The sequence below is a fragment of the Budorcas taxicolor genome, chromosome 13, assembly GCF_023091745.1.
Source record: "Budorcas taxicolor isolate Tak-1 chromosome 13, Takin1.1, whole genome shotgun sequence".
In the NCBI taxonomy this organism is placed as follows: Eukaryota; Metazoa; Chordata; class Mammalia; order Artiodactyla; family Bovidae; genus Budorcas; species Budorcas taxicolor.
In genome coordinates this window covers 9,680,872-9,695,177 of record NC_068922.1, presented here as the reverse complement: position 1 = coordinate 9,695,177, position 14,306 = coordinate 9,680,872, and the positions used below count along the sequence as shown (strand labels likewise).

Sequence of the window (14,306 nt, the reverse complement as noted above, 5' to 3'; positions counted from 1 at the left end):
GAGTTCTGACAAATGCGATCCACTCAAGGAGGGAATGGCAAACCATCCCAGTATAATTGCCACGAGAACCTCATGAACTGTATAAAAGGAAAAAAAATACATGACACCAAAAAATGAGTTTCCCCAGGTCCAAAGGTATCCAATATTCTACTGGGGAAGAGTGGAGGAAAACTATCAATAGACCCAGAATGAATAAAGTAGCTGGGCCAAAGCAGAAACAATGTTCTGCTGTGAATGTGTCTTGTGATAAAAGTAAAATCAGATGCTGCAAAGAACAGTATTGCCTAGGAACCTGGAATTTTAGGTCCAGGAATCAAGGTAAACTGGATGTGATCAAGCAGGAGATGGAAAAAACAAACATCAACATCTTAGGAACTGGTGAACTAAAATAGACAGAAATGGGTGAATTTAATTCCGATAGCTCCTATGTCTATTACTGTGGGCAAGAATCCCACAGAAGAAACAGAGTAGCTCTTATAATCAACAAAAGAGTCCAAAATGCAGGTACCTGGGTGCAACCTCAAAGATGACAGAATGATCTCAGTTCGTTTTCAAGGCAAGCCATTCAACATTAGAGTAATCCAAGTCTATGTCCCTGCCACCAAGGCCAAACAAGCTGAAGTTGATCAGTTCTATGAAGACCTAGAAGACCTCCCGGGACTAACAGCAAAAAAAAAAAGATGATCTATTCATCATCGGGGATTGGAATGCAAAAGTAGGAAATCAAGAGATACTTGTAGTAACAGGTAAGCTTGGCTTTGGAGAAGAAAGTGAAGCAGGACAATGGCTAACTGAATTCTGCCAAGAAATGCATTGGTCATAGCAAATACCCTTTTTCAACAACACAGGAGATGACTTTACATGGGGACATCACCAAATGGCCAATATCAAAATCAAATTGATTACATTTTTGGTAGCTGAAGATGGAGAAGCTGTATAGTTAGCAAAAACAAGACCTAGAGCTGACTGTGGCTCAGATCGTCAGCTTCTCATAGCAAAATTCAGGCTTAAACTAAAGAAAGCCGGGAAAACTTCTAGGCCAGCCAGGTACGACTTAAATCAGATCCCCTGTGAAGATGCAGTGGAGGTAAAGAATAGACTCAAGGGATGAGATCTGGTAGACAGAGTGCCTGAAGAACTATGGACAGAGGTCCAGAACATTGTACAGGAAGCAGGGACCAAAACCACGCCAAAGAAAAAGAAAAGCAAGAAGGCAAAGTGGTTATCTGAGGGGGCTTATAAACAGCCAAAGAAAGAAGAGAAGTGAAAAGCAAAGGAGAAAGGGAAAGGTGTATCCAACTGAATGCAGATTTCCCAAGAACAGCACAGAGAGACACGGCTTTCTTCAGTGAACAGTGTATAAAACCAGAAGAAAACAATAGAAGGGGAAAGACTAGAGATCTCTTCAAGAAAACTGGAGATATCAAGGGAACATTTTGCCCAAAGATGGGCACTATAAAGGACATAAACAATAGAGACCTAGTAGACGCTGAAGAGATCAAGAAGAGATACAAAGAACACACAGAATGACTACAAGAAAGATCTAAATGAACCAGACCGCTACGATGGTATGGTCAGCCGGCCAGCGCCAGACATTCTGGAGAGTGAAGTCAAGTGGGCCTTAAGAAGCACTGCTGGTAATAAAGCTAGTGGATACAACAGAATTCCAGAGGAACTATTCAAAACATTAAAGGATGATGCCATCAGGGTGTTGCAATCATTATATCCGCAGATCTGGAAGTGGCCATGGGACTGGAAAATGTTAATCCTCATCTCAATTCCCAAGAAGAGTACTACCAAAAAATGTGCTGACCATTGGACAACTGCATTAATCTCCCATGCTAGTAAGGTCATGGTCAGACAAGTCTCAGCTAGTGAATGGTTAGGTACCCTACAGCCCAGGCCCCTTTCTTTCTACCATGGCACCATGATTCTTACAACATCCACTCAAGAGTTTTTTTACATGATTAAGAGAAGGTAGTAAGTGTCAGATAAAGACATATTAAATAAATGTGGGGATTTGAGGGTACTCCTTGGGGAACATGGGAGAATATACAGTTTACATTGATTTTCCTCTAACTATGGGGCTGAGGTCAAAATGACTTCAAAAGACCAGAGATCAGGCTTGAGTAGTCAGTTTGTTCCTTAAATTATGTAACTCCTTTAAATGATAAAACAAGTACAGCTAACCAAACATAGAAAATAGAAACTTACACTAAAAATTTTCAGCAGTTCTTTCCAACAGAAAAAGAATGAGTGATAACATACCCAGTGGCAGATACTGGAGCAGAATGTCATTGCCCCAGGCCCAAAGCAGTCAATTCCATTTATTGAACTGATTACCAAAAATTAAAACTGCTCCACATGAAATAGGGCATGTTAACAGTACCCTTATGATTTCTCATGGAAAGTGTTAAACTCTGGCATGGAAACTCTGAAAGAATCAACTTCCTCATATCTTCCAGAAAAACCACCAAAGCAATGGCTTCTGTTAAACTAAATTAAAGGCATTTCAGTTTTATTAAAACCAATTTATCTTTATTAAAACAATTTTATCACATTCATTATTAGTCAGACAAACAAATACATTAGTCATTAGTGGTGACACCACGGGCTTCTATGCACAAATAATTCAATTAAAAACTCAAATTGTTCAGTTAAAACTCACATTTATTGTTGCTGCAATTCAAGATAATGATTGGTGTACTCTCCCAGAATTGAGTTATTTTGCCACGCTAACCAAGAACATTATGAAAAATGAGTGGAACTGAATATATTTATTTGAATCACACCCGGAAAAGGGTAGGTGTGTATTAAAGAAAACACCTGCAAAGGTATGTCAGTGCAATCCATTAATTAAAGGGAATTCTTACAGAGAGACACATATCCCAGGAATAATAATAAGAGAAACAAGAAATAATATTGGAGGAACAGGAAATAGGCTCAAGGCATCCTGTGAAGATAATTTTTATTTTCTGAAGGTATCCCAATTAATCATTATACTTTTAGGGAACAAAGTAAGTATCAGAAAAACACCTCACACAGAGTCCACTATCTTTCCTAATGCCTCATCTATTTCCTAGCAAATTTATTTTAATCACATGAAGCTCACTAACAGGGTGACCCAGGATGAATTATGTAACCTCTCCTTGTCTCTGGCTTGTTGACCTTCATCACTTATGGAGACCTATCTGGATAGCTGGAGGGCTGTCTGAAGCTTGGAATATGACTTTAAGTTCCATAGATCTCCAATTTGCTGACTCTTACACAGACCCTGGACCTTGCATCTTGTACTTCTGTCTTCGATCATTCCTCTAACGCACCCCTGCCAACCTCATGCAGCATGCCAACCTCTGCCAGGGCTCGGCACCTTTGCAAAGAGCACTGACAATAATATTCTACTTTCTCACAGGTCAAAGTCCCTTTCATCCTTCAAAACATACTCTGCAACGTTTGCCTGACATTCCTACTCCACTCTACCACTCATATCAGAGTTAAATACTCCTCACATGTGTTTCTGCAGTGATCTGTAGACATCTCTCCTCTAACACAAATGTCTTAGCACGTAAATCTTGGTACTTGCATTTTCCTGACTAGACAGTGCTCCTTGAAACCTATGTCCTGTTCAACACCTAATGACCTTTAATGGTTGTCATATGTGGGTCTCCTTTAGATTGATGGTTGTCTCTAACGTCTCAAGGTGACAGAATTTGAATTCTAGTAAGGAAATAAACAGAACTGAAGGAAATAAGACAACCTCAGATATGTGGATGATTTCACTCTAACGGCAGAAAGCGAAGAGGAACTAAAGAGCCTCCTGATGAGGGTGAAGGAGGAGAGTGAAAGAGTTGACTTATAACTAAATATTACAAAAACAAGATCATGGCATCTGGTCCCATTACTCCATGTCAAATAGAAGGGGAAAAGGTGGAAATAGTGACAGATTTCCTCTTTGGGGGCTCTAAAATCACTGTGGAAGGTGACCGCAACCATGAAATCAGAAGACAATTGGTTCTTGGCAGGAAGCTATGATAAACCTAGACAGTGTGTTGAAAAGCAGAGACATTACTCTGCAGACAAAGATCTGTAGAATCAAGGCTATGCTCTTCCCGGCGGTCATGTACGGTTGTGAGAGCTGGATTGTAAAGAAGGAAGAGCACCAAAGAATTGGTGCCTTTGAACTGTGGTGCTGGATAAGACTCCTGAGAGTCCCTTGGACATCAAGTAGATCAAACGAGTCAGTTTTAAGGGAAATCAACCCTGTTTTCATTGAAAGGACTGATGCTGAAGCTGAAACTTAAGCATTTTGTCACCTAATTCAAACAGTCAATTCACTGGAAAAGTCCCTGATGCTGGAAAACATTAAGGGCAGAAGGAGAAGAGGGCATCAGTGGATGAGATGGCTGGATGGCATCACCGATGCAACGGACATGAACTTGGGCAATCTTTGGGAGATGGTGTGGGACAAGGAGGCCTAGTGTGCTGTAGCCAATGGGGCTGGAAAGAGTCGGACACGACTGAACAACGAACAACAACAAGGAAATAAGACAGAAATCCAGATAATGGAAACAAAATGATATCTCTCCCCCAATTCAAGTCCTAATTATCATAGCTATTAGTGAGTTTATGTCTATGCAATGCACATGGTTGAGGGTGGATTGGAATTAGCATGCCTACATACAATACAGATGAGTCACTGAGAGCATACAGTCTAGCACCAGCCTATCAGGGTATTAACTCTAGGTTGTTCTCAATGATTGGATGAGCCAGGATAAGTCATTCAATCTCTCCTTGCCTCTGTCCCATCATCTGTAAAATGAAGAGAAAGAAAGTGCCTACTCCATAGGATTGCTGGGGATGGAGATGTTTCATGTAAAGAATCTAAGTCCACGGCAGCACGTATTGAGGACTAGACAAATGCTAACAACTGGTATTGTCATCAATATCCTTGTTTTTATTGTTAAATTTTCCCACCTAGAGGCTGTGAACATGAGAATGTTAACTTCACTAACCTATCAGGTTTAAGGAAGATTTCCTTAGCTATAAAACAAAATAGTATGGAAAGCAAAGAGTTAGATTCTAGTATATTTTGAGATTTTCTTTACTTATCAGGCATACCCTAGAGGTAGGAAAAGAAAGGTAAAAATACCCGTCTCTTCTGAATTTGCTAGACACCAGAGTTTTGTAGAAAAGATCTAACAGAAGATCCCTGCTGGAAATCTGAATAAGAACATATTTTGTAAAATTAAGCCTTTTTTGTGTACAGATACTGCTCCAGACATTGGGAATGCAGTGGTGAACTTGAGATGCCCTCAAGCAACTTTCATTCTGAAGCTGGTTTTAATAATCTCTTGCCATTTCCCTATACATCATAACCTAGATAATTGAATGTAAAACTATACCAATCAGTTGTTCTTATTTTTACCTTTTTCTCTTTTTTTCCCAGTTATACATCTGCAGTTAGAGCCCTTAAAGTTGAAAGTGAAAAGTCAGGGAGTCTTATTTTGCAATAGGTAGCCACATCTCTTAACTGTTTAAATGTATTCATTAAAAGGATGTATAGAGGACAAGTTGCTCACAGATCCAGTGAGTGAGGAAGTGCCTTTATCAAGGTGATAGCAAAGACATCCTCATCATATCACATTGGAAACACAACTGCAGGAGGGCCTAGGCCAATGGAAGTCTGAGAAGGGGACACCAGTTCACTGAATCTTAATCTCCTCAGGAAGAATTTCCCCAGTGATTAGCTCAACAATTTAATAAATTTTTTCTGAAGTTTTCATTTTGCCACTGCTTCTGTTCTTAGAGAAGGCTAGACAAACTGTGGTGAGCGGTTCCAGGATCATTTGTCACAATTTAAACTGCATTTAAAAGAAAAGCTGGACCTTCACATGTAAAAGCAAAGGCAAAGTGATATTGACAGGAAAATTCAAATAGAGATCCTAGCATCAGTCCTACACATTCATAGGTGTCTGCCACATGGCAAAAGTGGCAGGGGGCAAATAATGGATTTCTTACTAAATTTCAAGGAGGCAACTGAATGTCCATCTATAAAAGAAATAAAATTGTATCTCTGGCTCATATTTGATAGCAGTAGATCTATTAAACATGTCAACATGAAAAAACAAGACTACAAAGCTTTTACAGAAATGATCTGGGATGATATCTTCATGACCTTGGAGTGGAGATGCTGCATCTGCTGCTGCTGCTGCTAAGTCGCTTCAGTCGTGTCCGACTCTGTGTGACCCCATAGACGCCAGCCCACCAGGCTCCCCCATCCCTGGGATTCTCCAGGCAAGAACACTGGAGTGGGTTGCCATTTCCTTCTCCAATGCGTGAAAGTGAAAAGTGAAAGTGAAGTTGTTCAGTCGTGTCCAACTCTTCATGACCCCATGGACTGCAGCCCACCAGGCTCCTCCGCCCATGGGGTTTTCCAGGCAAGAGTACTGGCGTGGGGTGCCATCAAGGACTAGTATTCAGAATAAAGAAAGAACTCCCACAAATCAATATGAAATATCATATGAAATATCAGTTAGCACAATGGGGGTGGGGGGGAAGGATAAAAGGCCTGAAGATATGTTTCACAGAAAGGAAATTTAAGTGACAAACACAAGGTGATATAGAAATATGCTCAAACTCAGTAGTCACTAGAGAGCTGAAAGTTAATGATATTGTAAAGTAAAATTATAAAACAACTAGCTTCTCAATACATTTTTAAGAATCTGTTAATAGCAAATACTGCTGAGAACATGGAACTGGGTTGGAAGCATCAGCCGGCACAAGTTCTTGGGAAAACAGTTTGGCATTACTTCCGCGTGTGTGCTCAGTCGTGCCCAGCTCCTTGAGACCCTATGGTAGCCCACCAGGCTCCTCTGTTCATTGGATTTTTCAGGCAAGAATACTGGAGTGGGTTGCCATTTCTTTTTCCAGAGGATCTTCCTGATCCAGGGATTGAACCCACATTTCCTGTATCCCCTGCATTGGCAGGCAGGTATTTTACCACTGAGCCACCTAGTAAAATGTAATAGGTCTGCTGCTGCTGCTAAGTCGCTTCAGTCATGTCCGACTCTGTGCGACCCTATAGATGGCAGCCCATCAGGCTCCCCAGTCCCTGGGATTCTCCAGGCAAGAACACTGGAGTGGGTTGCCGTTGCCTTCTCCAATGCATGAAAGTGAAAAGTGAAAGTGAAGTTGCTCAGTCGTGTCCAACTCTTCGTGACCCCACTCATAGGTAATGGGAGAAATCTGCATATTCCCTAAGAGGCACATGCAGAATTATTCACTATATCATTACCAGAGCCCTAAACTGGAATAATCCCAAATTCCCATTAAGAGTAAGATGAATGCAGACATTATGGCAAACTCATTCAGTGGAACACATTCTGGGATAATTTCCCACAATTTAAACTGAATTTAAAAGAAAATCTATACCTTCATATGTAAAATCAAAAACAAAGATATATTGACAAAAGAATTCCAGTAAACAACCTAGCATCAGACCTATACACATATAGACATCTGCTTCATGAAAAAGGTAGCAAGGAGTAAGAGAGGACTTTTTAGTAAGCTTCAGTGTTAAAGATAAACTATGTATAGATTCAGCAACTTTAATGAATCTTACAAATAGGTTTGAACAAAACAAGCAATTTGGAAAAGAAAACATGAAATCATAATTCTATTTACATAAGGTTCAAAACCATGAAAAATAAGCTTTTACAGAGGTACATGTAGAAAATTATTATTACAAAATACAGAAGAGTGGTTATCCTTATGGTGATATGTAAACAGGTTTCTGTGTTTCTGCTATTTTTGCTAATGATGATGGTTACAAGGGGGTATTTATAATTATTATTTAACTTGTTCAGATGTATTTTAGGTACTCTTCAGATATACTGCACAAGCCAAACACACATTGTGAGGGGATAAATCAAGTAACAGAAAATTTACCTAAAGTGTGTTATGAAATCATTCTCACTTGACAATAAAAATGATTAATTATATGAACATAGGAAAGTCTACAAAAATATATCAAAATGTTAACAAGTTTTCTCTGAATTGTGGAAATTTTGATTTTTTTTCCTTTTCTGTATTTTATGAATTATGTATAATGATGCATATTCACTTACACTAAAAATACATTTATTTTAAAACAATAGAGGCCAAGGAAGGGTTAAGGATGAAAGTATAGCTTAAAATATGTTCAGAAATTTGCCTTTTAGCAAAATGATCATGGTAACAGATTTTGGCAAACAAACACAAACATTTGCAAGATAATTCCTACACCATTCCACGAGGTTTGTGAATGAAAAGACAGTTGGCTTTTGAAGAAAAAGCTTTCCTGTATAAGCATGTGTATATATCACTGCAATGCTCTCCAGAAAGCTAAGTACAAGCCAACACCAAGAATGTGCATTTAGGGATGTTGATACACGCCTGGCAAGATGACTAAGGTCTCACACATGTAGTTTACAAGGCATAGCACAGACTGGCCAAAAGCTTCCATATGATGGGTTTTGAGGTTTTACACACCAATGTGTGTGAAATGTGTCTGGATTTTTGGAAATGCTTTATTTTTTCCCTTAACATCTAACCAAAGCTCAGTGGAAAGATTCAAGATGGAGAGGAAACATACAAACTCACCATGACTGCTCTAGGGACGAACCTACTAAGCACTGAAGCAGGATGGTTTTGACAGCTGTACTCACCCAGCTGAGGAAACCCTCACTTAATTACATTTATGTTTTAGGAAAGTTAAAACAGAAGTCATGGCTTTATATAAACATCTGTTTTTAACAGGCAATAATTAGGATATGCCTGGCTTTTTGTCCCTTTGTTGACAAAAGGGTGTAATAAATAGGAAGAGGGACCTCTCAGTGAAGACTCATACAGGAATGCTTCTCAGTGTCCACAGTCCAGAGTGATCCAAATCAAAGAGCTGATTAAGCTGGCCAGTTCTAGGACAGCAAATCTATGACTGATATGCTAATCAAAACACAAATTGCATCTCTAATGATGTGTTGATTTTTCAATCAGCCACTGTGTTAAATACAAAGGTGACCTGCTGGTTGGTTGGTTCTATCAATTAAAGCCCTGGGTTAGGGCAGTTTGGGATTACCTTGAAGGAAGGAGAAGAAAAGGGAGGGAGTCAATGTTGTATAGAATTTAAAAGAATGAAATTTGGCAAAATGCAGAGATGTGTTTGTGCACCATAGGCAAAGAAATCACAATTTTATGAACAGCCAAGCAACTCAAAATTTATTTTGGGGTGATTATGTTTAATTTATTAACTGGGCCATTTCACTGAAGCTTGGTTAAAATTGATCATTTTTATTTTTGAGAATCAAGACTAGATTTCAGAAGATTCTGTGGGGAAGCTGGTTGGATAGATTTTACTTAATTAGGAAAAAAAAAATTAACCAAATAGATGACTCTAAAGATGCCTATTTTATAAACAGAAACATCCAAAGTTCAATCATGACTCTCATGACATGTTGAGAACAAGTAAATTGAAAATTTCTTTATTTTTATTTTTACTTTATTTTGCTTTACAATACTGTGTTGGTTTTGCCATACACTAACATGAATCTGCCACGGGTGTACATGAGTTCCGAAAGATGAACCCCTCTCCCACCTCCCACCCCATATCATCTGTCTGGATCATCCCCGTGCACCAGCCCCAAGCATCCTGTATCCTGCATCGAACATAGACTGGCAATGCATTTCTTACATGATAGTATACATGTTTCAATGCCATTCTCCCAAATCGTCCCACCCTCCCCCTCTCCCTCAGAGTCCAAAAGTCCATTATACACATCTGCGTCTTTTTTGCTGTCTTGCATACAGGATCATCATTACCATCTTTCTAAATTCCATATATATGTGTTAGTATACTGTATTGGTGTTTTTCTTTCTGGCTTACTTCACTCTGTATAATTGGCTCCAGTTTCATCCATCTCATTAGAACTGATTCAAATGTATTCTTTTTAACGGCTGAGTAATACTCCATTGTGTATATGTACCACTGCTTTCTTATCCATTCATCTGCTGATGGACATCTAGATTGCTTCCATGTCCTAGCTATTATAAACAGTGCTGTGATGAACATTGGGGTACATGTGTCTCTTTCAATTCTGGTTTCCTTGGTGTGTATGCCCAGCAGTGGGATTGCTGGGTCATAAGGCAGTTCTATTTGCAATTTTTTAAGGAATCTCCACACTGTTCTCCATAGTGGCTGTACTAGTTTGCATTCCCACCAACAGTGTAGGAGGGTTCCCTTTTCTCCACACCCTTTCCAGCATTTATTGCTTGCAGACTTTTGGATCGCAGCCATTCTGACTGGCGTGAAGTGGTACCTCATTGTGGCCTTGATTTGCATTTTTTTCATGTGTTTGTTAGACATTGTATGTCTTCTTTGGAGAAATATCTATTTAGTTCTTTGGCCCATTTTTTTGACTGGGTAGTTTATTTTTCTGGAATTGAGCTGTATAAGTTGCTTGTATATTTTTGAGATTAGTTGTTTGTCAGTTGCTTCATTTGCTATTATTTTCTCCCATTCTGAAGGCTGTCTTTTCACCTTGCTTATAGTTTCCTTTGTTGTGCAGAAGCTTTTAATTTTAATTAGATCCCATTTGTTTATTTTTGCTTTTATTTCCAGTATTCTGGGAGGTGGATCATAGAGGATCCTGCTGTGATTTATGTTGGAGAGTGTTTTGCCTATGTTTTCCTCTAGGAGTTTTATAGTTTCTGGTCTTACGTTTAGATCTTTAATTCATTTTGAGTTTATTTTTGTGTGCGGTGTTAGAAAGTGATCTAGTTTCATTCTTTTACAAGTGGTTGACCAGTTTTCCCAGCACCACTTGTTAAAGAGTTGTCTTTAATCCATTGTATATCCTTGCCTCCTTTGTCGAAGATAAGGTGTCCATAGGTGTGTGGATTTATCTCTGGGCTTTCTATTTTGTTCCATTGATCTATAGTTCTGTCTTTGTGCCAGTACCATACTCTCTTGATGACTGCGGCTTTGTAGTAGAGCCTGAAGTCAGGCAAGTTGATTCCTCCAGTTCCATCCTTCTTTCTCAAGATTGCTTTGGCTATTCGAGGTTTTTTGTATTTCCATACAAATCTTGAGATTATTTGTTCTAGTTCTGTGAAAAATACCATTGGTAGCTTCATAGGGATTGCATTGAATCTGTAGATTGCTTTGGGTAGTATCCTCATTTTCACTATATTGATTCTTCCCATCCATGAACATGATATACTTCTCTATCAATTAGTGTCCTCTTTGATTTCTTTCATCAGTGTTTTATAGTTTTCTATATATAGGTCTTTAGTTTCTTTAGGTAGATATATTCCTAAGTATTTTATTCTTTTCATTGCAATAGAGAATGGAATTGTTTCCTTAATTTCTTTTTCTACTTTCTCATTATTAGTGTATAGGAATGCAAGGGATTTCTGTGTGTTGATTTTATATCCTGCAACTTTACTATATTCATTGATTAGCTCTAGTAATTTTCTGGTGGAGTCTTTAGGGTTTTCTATGTAGAGGATCATGTCATCTGCAAACAGTGAGAGTTTTACTTCTTCTTTTCCAATTTGGGTTCCTTTTATTTATTTTTCTGCTCTGATTGCTGTGGCCAAAACTTCCAGAACTATGTTGAATAGTAGCGGTGAAAGTGGGCACCCTTGTCTTGTTCCTAACTTTAGGGGAAATGCTTTCAATTTTTCACCATTGAGGATAATGTTTGCTGTGGGTTTGTCATATATAGCTTTTATTATGTTGAGGTATGTTCCTTCTATTCCTGCTTTCTGGAAAGTTTTTATCATAAATGGATGTGGAATTTTGTCAAAGGCCTCCTCTGCATCTATTGAGATAATCATATGGCTTTTATTTTTCAATTTGTTATTGTGGTGTATTACATTGATTGATTTGCGGATATTGAAGAATCCTTGCATCCCTGGGATAAAGCCCACTTGGTCATGGTGTATGATCTTTTTAATGTGTTGTGGATTCTGATTGCTAGAATTTTGTTGAGGATTTTTGCATCTATGTTCATCAGTGATATTGGCCTGTAGTTGTCTTTTTTTGTGGCATCTTTGTCAGGTTTTGGTATTAGGGTGATGGTGGCCTCATAGAATGAGTTTGGAAGTTTACCTTCCTCTGCAATTTTCTGGAAGAGTTTGAGTAGGATAGGTGTGTTAGCTCTTCTCTAAATTTTTGGTAGAATTCAGCTGTGAAGACCAGGGCTTTTGTTTGCTGGAAGATTTCTGATTATAGTTTCAATTTCTGTGCTTGTGATGGGTCTGTTAAGATTTTCTATTTCTTCCTGGTTCAGTTTTGGAAAGTTATACTTTTCTAAGAATTTGTCCACTTCTTCCACGTTGTCCATTTTATTGGCATATAATTGCTGATAGTAGTCTCTTCTGATCCTTTATATTTCTGTGTTGTCTGTTGTGATCTCTCCATTTTCATTTCTAATTTTATTGATTTGATTTTTCTCTCTTTGTTTCTTGATGAGTCTGGCTAATGGTTTGCCCATTTTATTTATCCTTTCAAAGAACCAGCTTTTGGCTTTGTTGATTTTTGCTATGGTCTCTTTTGTTTCTTTTGCATTTAATTCTGTCCTAATTTTTAAGATTTCTTTCCTTCACTCTGGTGTTCTCCATTTCTTCCTTTTCTAGTTGCTTTAGGCGTAGAGTTAGGTTATTTATTTGACTTTTTCTTGTTTCTTGAGGTATGCCTGTATTGCTATGAACTTTCCTCTTAGCACTGCTTTTATAGTGTCCCACAGGTTTTGGGTTGTTGTGTTTTCATTTTTATTCATTTCTATGCATATTTTGATTTCTTTTTTGATTTCTTCGGTGATTTGCTGGTTATTCAGAAGCATGTTGTTCAGCCTTTATATGTTGGAATTTTTAATAGTTTTTCTCCTGTAATTGAGATCTAATCTTAATGCATTATGGTCAGAAAAGATGCTTGGAATGATTCTGATTTTTTTGAATTTATCAAGGTTAGATTTATGGCCCCGGATGTGATCTATCCTGGAGAAGTTTCCGTGAGCACTTGAGAAAAAGTTGAAATTCATTGTTTTGGGGTGAAATGTCCTATAGATATCAATTAGGTCTAACTGGTCTATTGTATCATTTAAAGTTTGCATTTCTTTGTTAATTTTCTGTTTAGTTGATCTGTCCATAGGTGTGAGTGGGGTATTAAAGTCTCCCACTATTATTGTGTTATTGTTAATTTACCCTTTCATACTGAGAACAAGTAAATTTCTAACATTTTTGCCCCAGAACTTCTTCAGAGTTGGCAAAGTGCATAAATTCTTCTCTGAGAGCTTCTGCCTCAAACCTTGTTCAAAAGCCCTTATAATAGAACTGCCAGTCATTTCAGAGCATACAGTGGTTATTTCTTAAGAAATCATCGCCCATAAATTTCTGATATTTACAGCCTGAACATGAAATAAATATAGTTTTTGTTCAGTAGCATTCATGAATAAGAAGTCATATTTCCCTTTGTGTGCACAGAATTAAGAGCTTTGGAAAAGATTCACCTCTGCAGAAGGATAATTTAAAGGACTGCATTGAAAACAAATTCAGCCCAGTTAGGATTATAAAAGTGTTTCATAATCAGCACTGATGCTAGCTTGAAGAAGGATAATTAGAACCTTTAATGTGCAGAACACCTTTTGAAAATATTTCTGGTGACTAATACTGCCACCTTTAAACTCAAAGAAAGGCCACTGAGTCGAAAGATGATAACCAAGAGCTTTAGCCAAGGTCATGTAGCAAAGGGAAGGAAAGGTTTCCATTCTTCTCAGATGAACTTTCATGCTCTCATTGGATTTACTGCCATCCTGCCACATAGTTTTGGGGTATAATTTTTTCCCATAAATATCAAGGATCTGAGAGGGATACTCCCGGAATGACAGCTGAAAGAGAACACTTCTTACTTCCTCCCTCTGCTAACTGAAGACTGAAAGCCAGCGTTGAGGACAGTTCTGCTGGTCTATTGAGTCCTAAAATGACCCTCGGGAGAATCAGGCAGACACCCCTCATGAACACAGAGCTCAGTAAACAGAGCTTGGGCTACAGTTCTTTGAAAACAAAACAAAACAAAACAAGTGTTTTCCTGAATCCAAAGCTCTCCACCCTTTTGGCATTACTTGTTTGGTAAACGTGCAGTTTAAAGAAGAAATGTAATGGTCACTTAAAACTTGTGATCACAGCTAATCTATAGTCAGGAGCCAAGGCTTTTTGGGAGAAATTAAGCCATATGTTGATGCAAGGAAAGGAGACTAGAGAATAATTTG

At 38.3% G+C, this 14,306-nt stretch overlaps 1 protein-coding gene across 1 annotated transcript in view; it reads right to left on the bottom strand.

Annotated features, from left to right (window-relative positions):
* Positions 1 to 14,306, bottom strand: part of MACROD2 (mono-ADP ribosylhydrolase 2) — a 2,293,708-nt gene that overhangs the window by 375,142 nt on the left and 1,904,260 nt on the right. The gene's annotated exons all lie outside the window — the stretch shown is intronic.